This window comes from Hemicordylus capensis, chromosome 5 (assembly GCF_027244095.1).
Source record: "Hemicordylus capensis ecotype Gifberg chromosome 5, rHemCap1.1.pri, whole genome shotgun sequence".
Lineage (NCBI taxonomy): Eukaryota > Metazoa > Chordata > Lepidosauria > Squamata > Cordylidae > Hemicordylus > Hemicordylus capensis.
In genome coordinates, this window is record NC_069661.1 from 222,229,758 (window position 1) to 222,243,625 (window position 13,868).

The following is a 13,868-nucleotide window of genomic DNA, read 5'->3' on the forward strand; positions in this document are numbered from 1 at the left end:
TGGTAAACCCCTCCTGTATTCTACCAAAGACAACCACCGGGCTCTGTGGTCGCCAGGAGTGAACACCAATACAACGGCACAATTTTACGTTTAAGGGACCAGTTACATTTCTACAAATAACTCAATGGAAACCATTAAAGATGTGCCTTACTTGCGTAGCTCCTTCCCAGTATATGGGACTGTCTCATTTTTGCTTCACAACAACCCTGTAAGATTAGGATTTACAAGATCTCCCAGGGCTGAGTAGAGATGAGAACCTGGGCTTACGAATCTATACCAATCACTACTATCACTGCACCACATTCATGGTCACAAAGATATACGCACACCATTTGGAATGAAATTTCAGCTCAGCTGCTTATATCTTTGGATTTCCTCTTTCTTATTGTCCCAAGCTGTGCTGATAGTCTGCTCACAGATGGAGATTTCTAATGTTGTTTTTCAACCCCTAGACTATTGGGCATCTGAAGATATTTCCATTTTCAGATACCAATTAGTAGATAGATATCTAAATTGCAATTAATGTAGTGGATGCAACTTTCCCTCGTTTGCTTTATAAGATGTAAGCTAAGCTCATGCAGCACTCACAATTCATTGTTAATGTGAATTGCACCATACATTAAATAGCCATTATTGACAGATAATAAATCTGTCATACATATTAAAGGACTATAGAATGGAGAATACAGAGCATTTCTGATTTACAGGATGTTGACTGTATCTAAAATTTAATCAAGAAAACGTTTGTACTGAGGCAGAAAATGGCCTGTCAAGTGCTGTTTGATGACTTCTTAATTAAAAAACAATTATAAATCTTGGTATGGGAGGCGGAGCTCACTCATTAAGAAACCAGAGGAGGAATAAATATACATAAAAAGCAGTCCTGAAAGAAAGTTAACACACAAACAAATCACCGCTGCCCAATTAAAAAGACTATCAGACAAAAACAGCATAAATGCTAGATTTTCAAAGTCAAGTTTATTACCAAATCCTCAACTTCATCTGTTCTTGTATAACTTCAACAATGACTTCGCTTAACCTTGCTGTCTTGATCTTTTTTATTGTAAGTGATTCCATGGCTATCCACCCACAAATGATCACTTTCGAGCCTTTTAGAAAGTTCACCAATAAGGCCTAGTTCCAAGGGTTCAGATCTGCTCTACATATTTGAGGAGCTCCTCCCTCATGTTACTTAACTCTTCCTGCCAAACCTAATAAACCATGTCTCCCTCCCAGGGGCTTAACTATAGGGGGGGCAGGGGGGGCACGTGCCCTGGGCGCCACCCTGGCAGGCCACGTGGGGGGTGCCAAAAAGTGGCTCCCCCCTGCCGCCCCCCCTGGATTGCCCGCCGAGTGTGGCGGTGGGCATGCGGGCGGCAATTCAGCAGCGGGTCGCCCGCCGTGCCGAGTGCGGCGGTGGCTGGTGTGGTGGCTGGCCTGGCGGCGATGGGATGGCCTCCTAAGGATAGCTGTAGCAGCCGAGTGGTGGCGCGGAGTGCAGGCAGCGACGCCGAGCCTGCCTTCTGGCCCGGCGTCGCTTCTGCGCAGGTGCGCCTGGCACAATCAGTACTCTCCTCTCCTGTGATTTGCCACAGTGGCAGATCTGCATATGGTACAATGCCAGCCAGCACCTGGGGCTTTTGAAAGGGAGTAAAGATCCATCACCGCACCTGGTGTTTCCCCCTTCTGCACATGCAGTTGGGTTCTGACACATGGAGTGTCACAATCCCCTGGGGGTCCATGCAAGGCTTCCCAAGGGAGGAGGGCTTTGTGGTGCAAAATTTCTATCTTTAACCAGAGAGAGTGGGGGCCCACGCAAGCAGGGTCCCCTTGGTTGGATTAGCTCAACTCATGAACACGTAGTCTGATGGAAGACCTAGGGTGCTTGTCCCAATGGTCCTCCCCAGTAGGTTGGCTGTCTCATGAGAGTGCTAGTCCAGCAGCAGTAAGATGCCAACAGAGCAGGAGTGTGATTTGGTCTGCATGGACTGCTTTGCTGGGGTGAGCCCTAGCAAGAGCATCCTAGATCATGGCGGGACAGAGACTCCCCAAGATCCTTTGCCCTCCCTCATATACATATTCACTCCTAGGAAGTCAATATGTCCCCTTCCCTTTACTGAGTAACAAGGAAATATTGACTCCCCCAACGCACCTTAACACCCCACCCCCTACACCCAGAATCGTGCATGTTCAGGACAGATTTGTTGCTGGGTTCTTAGGAGGCAGGCGGTGCAATTGCTGTCAGAAGAAGCACGGCATGGCATGGGTTTTAAAGGGTTTTAAATGCCCTTTTGATGCTGTGGGTGGGCAGACCATTCCGAAAAGGCACTATCATGCTCAGTCCGCTCCCTTCAAGATCGTGGCCCATCACTGCCACTCTGGTGATGTGCTGACACTTTGCCCATAGTCTGGCTATAGAGCTTGCTGGGCTATGGCCTTGGTGGCCAAGAGCAAGGAGAGGCCAACCTGCTTTAAAACTAGAGGCTGCTGAACCCTGGTTGGATGAACGTCTGTGATGCAATTCATGGTTTCAAACTGAAACTGCGAGCTCATCAACCTCATGTTACATGCGAATTCAGCCACTGTCAGAGACCACCCAGACCTGGGGTTCAGGTCAGATGCTGAACTGAGCAGGGAGTCAGGTTCTTCAGATGAGGACCCTGAAGATGAGGCCCTAGTGGAAGAAGATGACAAGATCCTGGCCTCAGGGCCAGTGACCATAGAGCCTCTATCAGATTCTGCAGAGTCCACAGACCCTGAGGAGAAGGGCCTGGTCCAAATCATGGCTTCTATCATGGCCCCACCAACAGATTAGACTCCCACAGCAGGGTCTGACCTTGACACAGAGTAACCAGGACCCTCAGACCCCCTACAAACAGGGGTTCCTCAAACCCCAGAACCAGATCTCCAGCTTCCCAGAGAAACCCCTCCATGATCCTTGAGACGATGATGCAGCAAGGCTTGAGTGACCCTGCAAGCCTGATACTGCCAGGCATATGCCTCCCAATGGGTCTCTCAATGGGTCTACATAGGTAGTAGCTTCAGCTTCAGGGAAGTCTTTATAAGCTGCTCATTTCCCCAGGAACATTGCTGGTGACAACAGCTCAACACAGGGAGCTCTCTCTCTCTGTTGCTGCTGCTTGACTCAGGTCTTAGGGGCTGTATCTAGGATCCAACTGCAATTCCAGTTGAATTTAAGTTAAATGGGCCAGAGGTTCTGTGAGCATTATGTCCGAATGTGTAAAAATGGGGTTTGGCATGGTGACGAACCCAAAGTTTCAGATTTGTGACTCCAGTCTGAACCCACGAGTTGTAGTGAGTTTTGTCGCTGCAACCTAAGGTTAGATGCAGCCTGCATTGCATCTGAATGCGGAAATGCAGGCTGCATCCCCTGGAACCGGAGTTGCGGGAGGAAGGTCCTCAACTCTGGCAATGATTAGCTGTGTCGGCTGTCTTTCATGGAAGAAGGAATCCCACAAGGAGGGGAAAGAAGGAGTTCCCCCTCTGTTCTGCAATCTCACTGACTGCAGAGAGGGAGCTCTTTGTTACGTCCAAATTCGGATGGGAGAGCAGGGGGAGGAGGGGACCAGAGCCATGGGTCCATTGGACCTGCAGTTCTGCATTACTTGAAATGCAGCCAGACTCTGCTGCCTGGCTCCTTTGGATACCAAGTGGGGAAGAACTTTCTTCAGTGCTGTGCTCCTTGCTGCTTAACCTCCTGACCTACAACTTTGGAGTATATTGACTGGCCTGTCTGCTTGCTCCTACTGTAGCTCTTGTTGTCCTGTGCTCACCCTAGCCTGGTGTGCTCCACCTCTGCTCCTGATTAAGTCTACTATTGCTGCTTGGCATCTTGCCCTCATGTGCCCCCCCTCCCCGGCAGTATGACATTAACTTAGGCATGGATCACCCTGGACTGGAGCCAATGAATAAACCACTTTTTTCCAGCCACCAGATCACAAGGGCTGCGGCTGTTTCCATGTATGCTTATTTCCAGTGTGATCATTCGCTCTACTAGACAAATGGAAGGTCCCCTTGTGCCATCTGGTATAGCAGTTAAAGAGGGCCATGCAGAGGGAAAGGGCTGGCTTCTGTATAGACAAGTAACACCCCATGTATACAAAATTGTTTTTAGGAAAAGCTAAGGCAACTGAGACCTGTTCATTCATGCTGCCCTTCTGCTGCCATGGAACTCTGGCAAAATGAAGATTGTGCTCAAGTATAACTCTTTAAGTGTGGCAGGAGGCTGGTAGGCAGAAGAGAAGCAAGAAATCTGCCTCGTGAGTGGAGGGGAAATTGGGTGAGGGTAGTGCATGGGCATCCGGGGGGGAGGTGGAGCAGTTGACATTCTGATTGAGAAATTCCCATTGAATTCAATGGGGCTTACTCCCACTTGAGTGTATCTAGGATTGCAGCTCCCCGTCCCCCCACAATCAGAACAAACCATTCCTCTCCATTTATTTAAACTGTAAAGATGGCAGACTTCCTATCAATTTAAAGGATCCTGGAGAGGGTGGAATTGGGTTTTCAGATGGAGGCTGTTAAGTGTACATCCTGGACTTCCATTCCCTACCCCCAAATCCTTCCATATAGCACAGAGAGGAGCCCATCTACCAGAGTATTCAGGGATGGATGCTCCAGCCTCTCTCATAGCACTATTGCCCTATGTAGCGTGTACAGGCCCAGCCCTAGAGTTTTTGGTGCCCTAGCCAAAGTATGACTTTGGTGCTCCCTCCCCAGCTGAGAAGTGCAGAGTATGACTGGCAGCTAGAAATAATACCCACACAAATAAGCTCCTTCTTCTCCCCAGTTCTCAAGCCCTTTCTGTTTGCTTATTTGAAAGGCATAGTAGAACTTCCCGGGAATTGTTAGAAGCAGGAGTGGGCCAGAATGACCCCTTAAAAATCAAACTGGATCCCAAAACCAGTGGGATGTGTTAGAGATGCCAGAGAACAGATGTTCAGAAGTCACTGTAATGGCAGCGGTGTGTGCACAGGGGCCAAAAGGCCTGTCATTTGTGAGGTCGGAGAGGAGTGGAATGAGCCCCCACTGCTGCCGCCCCTGCTGCCACCGCGTCCCCACCACCAGCTTGTTTTTAAAGGTAAAAGAAGGAATACCTCCCCCCACCGCCGGCAGCATCTAGCCCAGGGATTCTCAAAGTTGGGTCCCCAGATGTTTTGGACTTCAACTCCCATAATCCCTAGTCCCAGTGGCCTTTGGTTGGGAATTATGGGAGTTGAAGTCCAATAACATCTGGGGACCCAACGTTGAGAATCCCTGATCTAGCCCTTTACTTGTAAAAGGGGATCCTTGCCAGATTCCCCTTTACAAATATACCTGCCAAGCCCCTCAAGCTGGCTCATGAGGCAGCTCAACAGCAGACCAGACTCAGCCCCGGCTCAATTGAGCAGCTCGAATCTGGTCTGGATTCAAGCCAAACTGGGCAAACCAGTTCCATGCACATGCATAACACTCAGCAGTATTCTCACAGAACTCTTCTCCCACATGCAGCCCTCCTCCTGGTTGTCCAACCCTCCCTTTTATCCAGTTCCAAAGGGATATATTTAACCAATCAGAGAGTTTCTTCCTTCAGGCAGCCAGAACCTTCTGTTTCTGCCTGGAGACAACCAATCACAACACATTCTAACTTTCCCTCCAAAACTCTGCAGCAGACAACTTTTACCTCAAACTTGGCTGTAAGAGATTGCTACCTTTTAACCCCTGCAGAGCCTGGAGGGGACACAGAACAAAGTAACCAAACTATAAAACATAATGGGAAGGAGTCATTCCCAGTTGGCAACTACTTTTTTTTGTGCTGAAGAAAATCTTTACACTTAGCATTTAAAAAAAGCATTTCTAATTATCTTCTGTTAGCATCACTATTAACCTCCATCATAATGAAGGCTGTGTTAAGAAAAAGAGTGTAGCCTTCTTTTTCCTTTTGTCATGTCTGTCAGTCACAACATTTTGGACATTTGTATATTCCACGAAGAGCTTCAGTTATCTCAAGACAGGACAGATGCTACCAGTCCAGGCATATACCTTGGCAAAGGTCCATTGTGTCCTCCTTCCATTAAGCACAAGGACCAAGAAGACCTGTAATACTCTTCTACTGCTGAAGACAGGAATTTGATAATAGATGATGACCCTTGAGGTGCATTTCTGGAAACGGCTGTCTTGAAATGAGTTCTGACTTTCTCCCTTATTTCCTTCATTGTTTTCTGTGGCTTTCCCTGTGAAATACTTGGCTGTGGAGGAAATGATTTGTGTCAGAGCACCTCAGTAGCAATCCATTGTCGTAGAGGAGTCATGTCTGCTGGGAATGGTACTGCTGACCCACTGCATAACACATGTGCAAATAAACGTACCAAAAATCCACAGTTGAATGAGTTATTCTGTACTGGTATATCAAGTGGTGCATGAATTATCCACTCTGAGCAATTAATTGCTGAAGATGCCTGTATCTCTATAAATGTTTGCAGCATGTCAGTATAATTGTTGGAGAAGCCTTGTTGTGAATCCAGGTACAGAATAATTTTCCACTTAAAAAACACAAACAACAGTATTCAGTGAGAGCTATGTACATCGGTGGAAAGTAACCAGATGTCCTTCACATGTGAGTTTATGCCAAAATTATGAATGTTACTAGTATATTCACGTAGTTGCATGGCACGCATTATATGTGGGCTGAATACACTCAGAGCAGCATTTGTGTTGGTAATGGTCTCTAAGTTGGTTCTAGTAATTAGGAAGCTCTCAGTGACAGAATCAACTAGCCAGTTCTTATTCAAAAGAGACTTCATGTCTTCAGCATTAATTTGCACCCTTTGTATTGCAGTATTTCTAATGTGTGGATAGCTTTTTATGGATTCCCATGGAATATGCTGAGTAACTTCCATTCGGTTGGATTGCTGAGGTTTTTGAGGTGTACTTGACAAATGTGGGGCTTCATGTCTTTTTTTTTTTTTTCAAATTCAGTTTTTATTAATTTTAACAGTAGTAATATTATCATTCATTGCAAATACACACAAAAAGGTGGACTTTCCGCACACATCTCTTCGTGAATCATCAACTATAAAATTTACCCTTGCTATAATAATAATTCAAAACATAAATTCAAACCCTTACAAACATAGCTAATCTACCCAACCTGCAGCTTTTTTACTAAATTTCAAACCCTGCTGTAAAGTCCATAGTAGGAAAGTAATTCTTTAGATACAACTAGAATGGTTTCCAATCTTCTTTAAATTTCCAATCTTCTTTAAAGGGCTTCATATCTTCACCATTCAGGTGGACCTCAATATTTACGGGGGTTCCATTCCTGGCTACAGCTACGGATACCAAAACCATGAATATCAAGCATTGGGGGCTATGGGATCGCGGGGGTTAGGTTCCCCGTTGGATTGAAAATTGCTGAAAATTGTCAAAGATCAGCCAAATTATGTGGGGAAATGTGGTGGGAGCTTCTTACCATGTTTTGCTTCTCCCCCCTGAGTCGTGCTGTGCCCCAAAATGCCCACAAATTGGCCAAAAACCAGCAAAAAATGGCCAGTTCTTTCCCTTAATTTGAGTAATTTTGAGGCTCCAAGAAACAAAATGGGGGCCAGAAATGATCTCTGTGATCTTTTCCAGCCACTCCCAACCTGCAGATAGTAACATAGGAAACCTAGGAAGCTGCCATATACTGAGTCAGACTATAGGTCCATGGAGGGAATTTGGAACCTTCTGATCTTCCCAGAGCAGCTCCATCCCCTGTTACAGTGCTCAGACATCATCTCCCATATGCAACCAGGGCAGACCCTGCTTAGCTAAAGGGACAAGTCATGCTTGCTACCACAAGACCAGCTCTCCTCTCCATGATATGTGAGGTCAGTGCGTTTCCCCTCCTTTTCCTGTGTATGCCGAGATTGGGTGTCTTTTCCCCAGCTGCAGATATGCGAATCCACAGATAATGAATCCACGGATAACAAGGTTTCCCTGTAAGTTGCACCCTTTGTAGTACAGTATTTCTAATGTGTGGATAGCTTTTTATGGATTCCCATGTAATAAGCTGAATAACTTCCATTCAGTTGGATTGCTGAGGTTTTGGAGGTGTACCCTGCTAACTTGGCAAAGAGGCACCTTTTAACATGGCGATTCTCTTTATTTAGCAGGGGGAGAGTAACTGGCCCTATCCACTCCCAGGACAGTACCTCCAGTGACTGTTGCTGGTGTCTATCTTGTGTTTCTTTTGAGATTGTGAGCCCTTTGGGGACAGGGATCCATCTTATTTATTTATTATTTCTCTGTGTAAACCGCCCTGAGCCATTTTTGCAAGGGCGGTATAGAAATCGAATGAATAAAATAAATAAATAATACTTGACAAATGTGGAGCTTCTGCTTCACAATCAAGGCTGGAGGAGGAGGACTGCCTATCCTTGACAGCAGTTTGATTTTTGTTTCCTTCCTCTCCCAGGTGTAAGACATCAGTTGTGGTACAAGCACACAACAGGAGTGTTTGATGCAGCCAGGATGGTGACTTCATCTTTTTGTCTTGGTTTCTTTCTTCCTGATTTTTCTTTTCATCTGTTGATCCGGAGTTTTTTCAAAGAGTATATCACCTTTGTCCGATGCAAGCTTTTTCCAACAGACATCTGTACTGCCATTATATGGTAACATATCTGGGTCTGTTTTCAGAGCATGTTTCTGCTGGGGATAATTTTACCACATATTCCTTTTCACGCAACCCTCTGATAATGAAACAGCAGGATTGTGCTTGTAGAAATATACAATTTTGCTTTACTATTAAATCGGCCAAGATCTTCCATTGTCTTTGACTTGTGAGCTCCTCTTTGCAAGTCAGATGTATGTTCTGTCTTTATCTTTCCCTGCTTTATTAAATGTACAGTGTCATCTAAAGGAACACAAGTCCACTGGAAATGTTGTACTATAAATACTCAACTTCTTGGTCTTGTGATCTGCTAAAAGGTGATAGTTCCCAAATCCACACAATCCTCTAATAATTTCATTCAGGTAGAATGTCTGAAGAATGTAAATAGCCAGGACCAGGCGCGTGGGAACAATTGAGCAGGGGGGACGAGCATCCTTGGGCCACCTATCCCTGAGGATTCGATTCAGATTGAATTGGGGATGATTCCCTTCAACCCCAATTCGGGCCCTTTATTTTGAGGGCAATTTGATTTGGTGTTGAATTTGTGGATTACCCTCAATTTGACTTGAATTGATTTGACAGTGAATTGAATGGAATACCCCTAGTCTGCAGTCCATTCCACTATTTTGGGGGTGCTGCTTGTCAGTTGGGGGGCCATTCCAGGCTATTCTAGGCAGTTGCACCATTCCGATACATTTTTGGAGTGGAAGGAATTAAGAAAAGTGTAATAATGGAAATATTTCAGTGCTAAAATATTGTTCTCTATTGTCTCTAACACATCCCTCTGGTTTTTTGGATCTAGTTTAATTTTTAAGGGGTCTTCCCAGCCCTACAGCAAGTTACAGCTTTCACCCAGACTCGAACTTCCCCACTGTTTATTCCCACCCCCATTATTTCTCAGATGAAGGTTCTGATTCTCTATCAGCAGATTAAAAAGATGAGCTACTGCATATTAGAGAAATCTGTGGAACACAAGTTATTCAGAGTACACAGGGAGGCAATGCATGAAAGACATAAAGCAATAACTTATCATAAACAGCAAAAACAAAATTCAGCCTCAACTAATGCAAATCAAACATATATTCAAATTGCAATGAAACAAACATTTTAGGATAAATAAGCTGCAGAAACAGATTACAAGCCAGAGAGGTAAAGATTTTAAAATAAAATATATACAAAAAATTTCAAGGCACATTATCTTGGAAAAGTCTTCCAAAATAAATAGGTGTTAAAACAAGGTGTAAAAGACAGAGGGGAAATGATGTGTTGTAATCATTCTAGGCATCTGGAAGAATATTCTAATAATGGCTAAAGGCGACAAAAACACTGAGAGATAACCCAATGCAACAGAATTTGGAAAGTTTAAACACTGATCCCTACCCGATCTGCTGTCACCATTTCTTTTTACATGATTTTCAGAAAGAAGATGAAATGTTACAAAAAGAGACATACTGCGACAGAGCCTGGATTTCTTCTGCTTCCTCCAGAGCTGCAAGGAGGATCAAACAGACTTATCTCATGTTATCACTTTCCTCAGATTGCAGGGGTTGATGGACCTTAGTCCTATCTGTCACTTATTTCTATGGTTACCTGAAGATATCTGATCTTTAAGAAAGCCTCCGTTATAGAGAAGGAGACTTGTGAGTCCTTTTTTATTTCTGACCCTCCTGTTTTGCTGTGCTCCTTCTCTTCCTGTTCAGATCCACAGAAGGGCAAGAGGTGAGCAAGAACGCTGAAATCAACCTCCCAGCCCATCGTTAAGGGAAGTAGCAGTAAACTATTAAGATTTGAAGATCAGTTGCCAAAATCTCCCAGTTATCCAAATTGACTGTGACATTTCTCCATCAATCTGTTGCTCTGTGACAATATAATAATACCTTTATTAGGACATACCAATGTTCACAGTGTGCTTTATGAGCATTGTTACTGTCTGGCGTGGCCGGCTGTCCTTGCCTCCGAAGATGGAGTGGTGAGAGGGCCCAAGGAGACAGGGACGGGTGGCAGCCAGGGAGAGGCGGAGGAAAGACTACCATCGGGCAGGGACTCAGCTCCAGTGGAGGAGGAGCAGAGCCCTGATAAGACCGAAGGGGAGGCGTTGCGTGTGCAAGGATAATATTAGCAGCATGCCTCCCGAAGGGAGGCGGTCTGAGCAGGAGAAGGTGGAGAGGCATTGGCAAGAGCTGTAAGGGGTAATCAATTACAGGTAATAAAGAGGGGTGTTGGCCCCATAATTGAGGGTGGGCGATGCATAGCCTGTGAGGAGGCATATAAGGGGCTGGCCAGGGATGAGAGGCTGGCTGGTGGAGAGTGTCAGCGCTCCTGTAGAGGGGCAGAAACAAGGTGCAAGCAGCCTGGGATGGAGGAGGCACAGGGTGATGCACAACCCCCTCCTTGTCCCTGCTCTGAGGCTGGACCCAATAAGCCTAACCAGGCTGGCTAAAGGAGACAGGAACATGTAGCCGGACAGTTACACAGGTTGGATGTTAGAAAGTTAAAAAGTAGGAAGTGTAAAAAAAAGAAAGTGTTAAGTCTTGTCTGAAGTAGGCTTCAGAATTCTGATAGAGGAAGCCCTTGCAGACTAATTAGGTTACACCTGTGCCCTACACATGTTGCAGATACTGGCCAGAGAATAACCTGGTTAGCTGTCTGCATAGCAAACAGATTTTAAAAATTAGTTTTCTTCCAACAGAATCCATTCCTTCTCTGCACCACACCTATTTGGGAAGCCACTTTTGCAATTAGCTGAATCCCTCTTTAAGAAGGCACAGTTCCAGCCTCTGCGCATCCATGGAGGCCGGAACTGTGCCGCTGCCACATGTACAGCCTGCTTAAAGAGGGATAGGAACATAGGAAGCTGCCATATACTGAATCAGACCATAGGTCCATCTTGCTCAGTATTGTCTACACAGACTGGCAGCAGCGTCTCCAAGGCTGCAGGCAGGAATCTCTCTCAGCCCTATCTTGGAGAGGCCAGGGAGGGAACTTGGAGCCTAGATGCTCATCCCAGAGCGACTCCATCCCCTAAGGCAAGTATCTTACAATGCTCACACTTCTAGTCTTCCTTTCGTATGCAACCAGGGCAGATCCTGCTTAGCTTAAGGGGACAAGTCATGCTTGCTACCACAAGACCAGCTCTCTTAGCCAGCACATGGGCTGTACTGGGGGGTGGCAAGCAGCAGCACCGGCAGTCACACTGGACTGGTAATTACCATAGACTACCTTTATAATCTCTCCCCCACCATTGCCCTTCGATTTTGAACTGGTAAACTTGTACCGGGCTTCATTTGGTTCATTCACTGACTAAAACAGCTCCAGTTTGGTTCACGATTGAGCCGTCGAAACGGTTTGCCATTTAATTGTTCGTGCACACCCCAACACACATGGATGGACACACGCACCGCAAGGTGATCTCTCAAGGGTACTAATCCCTGCTAACTGAGCAAAGAGATGCTTTTTAAAGTGGTGATTCTCTTTTATTTAGCAGGGGGAGAGCAACTGACCCTATCCAACCCCAGCACAGCATCCCTCCATCCAGTGGCTGTTGCTGGTGTCTGCCTTATGCTTCCTTTTTATTTTGTGAGCCCTTTGGGGACAGGGGACCATCTTATTTATGTATTATTTATTTTTCTATGTAAACTGCCTTGTTAACTTTGGTTGAAGAGAAGTATATAAATATTCATAGTAGTAGTAGTTGTAGTAGTAGTACTTTCCATGTGGTGTGTAGGATAAAAATGGGCAGAGAGTTGAACAGAGGGAGGATTTGCCGCACCAATGGAGCAGTGGAGAGAAGATACCAAAGCTCCTGAAGCTGGGAACGTTGGTGTTAGCCTGCCAGCCACCTGAAGCAGCAGCACAGGTGGTCAAAGTTGTTCATACCTGATTAGACACATGATAAGCTGTTTGCCCCGCTTCTCTAGTCCCTGAAATGACTTTGAACACTGGAAATGATTCCAAGGTAACAAGCAGGATATAAGGCAATCTGCCAGTAGGTTTCTGAGGGCCTCTCCAAAGTCCAGGTGAAAAAGTTCCCGAGGCGGTGAATCTGATCTTCATCAGGATGCTTGAATTAGACTGCTTCCCACTGAGCTTGCAACACACCTGGCATCTGAAAGGGAGATTCATGGGTCCTGGGAGAAAAGCAGAGTGGGGGGAAGAAACACAGAAAATGCTTTCTGGGCCTGTACAACTCTTGGGAAAATAATAGCTTTGTTCAAGCCAGATGGAGTGGATTTCATGTGCCATTAAATGCCAATCCTCCCTTCTGTCAGAGAACAAAGCTTCCCAATAATTTTTTCCCATCTAAACTCCTGATGTCCCACTAGATCATAAGTCATTGGCAATTCCATTAGAAAGTAAGAGAAATGGAAGATTGGGCCCATCTGCTCCCTCCTTTACTCCTCCTTTATGGACCTGTTGATAAAATGTCACTCTGCAAATTCTTCCCCCTCCACCCGCCATTTCTGTGGCAGAAATACTGATGTGCCGGCACTATATATTAAGTTTGCCGGCATCTTCTTGACTGCAAAGATAGCCCTTCTCAATCAGGAAACATGGCTAGGGTCAAAGGTTGTGTCTTCCAGTCTCAGCAATCATTTCTTCCTGACAGGGTATTGCAGTTCTCACCTATTCATTGTTTTGACTTTGAACATGCCCAGAGCTTTCCTGCCAAAAATAACTGCATCAATATCCATGGCAACATTTGCTAATTGTGTTAATAAGATTTTCAACTGTGCTGTCCCTTCCAGCCCACACCCATGTGATGTTTAAATTGTCAGTTAAAGGCATTCATTTAAAAAAAATGAAACTTCAAAATGAATATAGAAACAGCTCTATATTCCAGCTGGACTTGTGACATCACTCTACCCCAAAATACACCACCCCTTGTTACAGAAGGGATTTTCAATGACTCAAGTTTGGCAGTGCTTGCCAATGGAAATTGCTCAGCGGACAGTCCCTGCGAATGGGATGTAACTATACTACATATTTAAATGGGTTTAATTGTGATTTCCTCTGCCCTGTGACCTCTGGAACTGCAGTTGTATCTCTAATAAAGAACTCTTCATCAAACTGTAATACTCATGATTCTTTGAGAGAAGCTACAAGAGTTAAACTGGTTAACAAATGATAGACATTTGTAGTATAAGCAGGGGTGAAGAAATGTTGGCTCAGTTTCTCAGCCAGATAAAACATTTTACTCACCAACCTATGTTGGTACATT

The 13,868-nt window shown here is 45.3% G+C and overlaps 1 long non-coding RNA gene across 2 annotated transcripts; it reads left to right on the plus strand.

Moving 5' to 3' along the window:
- The first annotated feature begins 5,345 nt into the window (after positions 1-5,345).
- Positions 5,346-12,340, plus strand: LOC128326777 (uncharacterized). 2 transcript variants are annotated; one of them, XR_008308266.1, is made up of 3 exons: positions 5,346-6,616; positions 8,456-8,651; positions 10,070-12,340. It is a non-coding gene; the product is annotated as an uncharacterized LOC128326777 (long non-coding RNA). The 2 variants fall into 2 exon arrangements; XR_008308265.1 differs by having other exon boundaries at positions 8,456-12,340.
- The last annotated feature ends 1,528 nt before the right edge of the window (positions 12,341-13,868 follow it).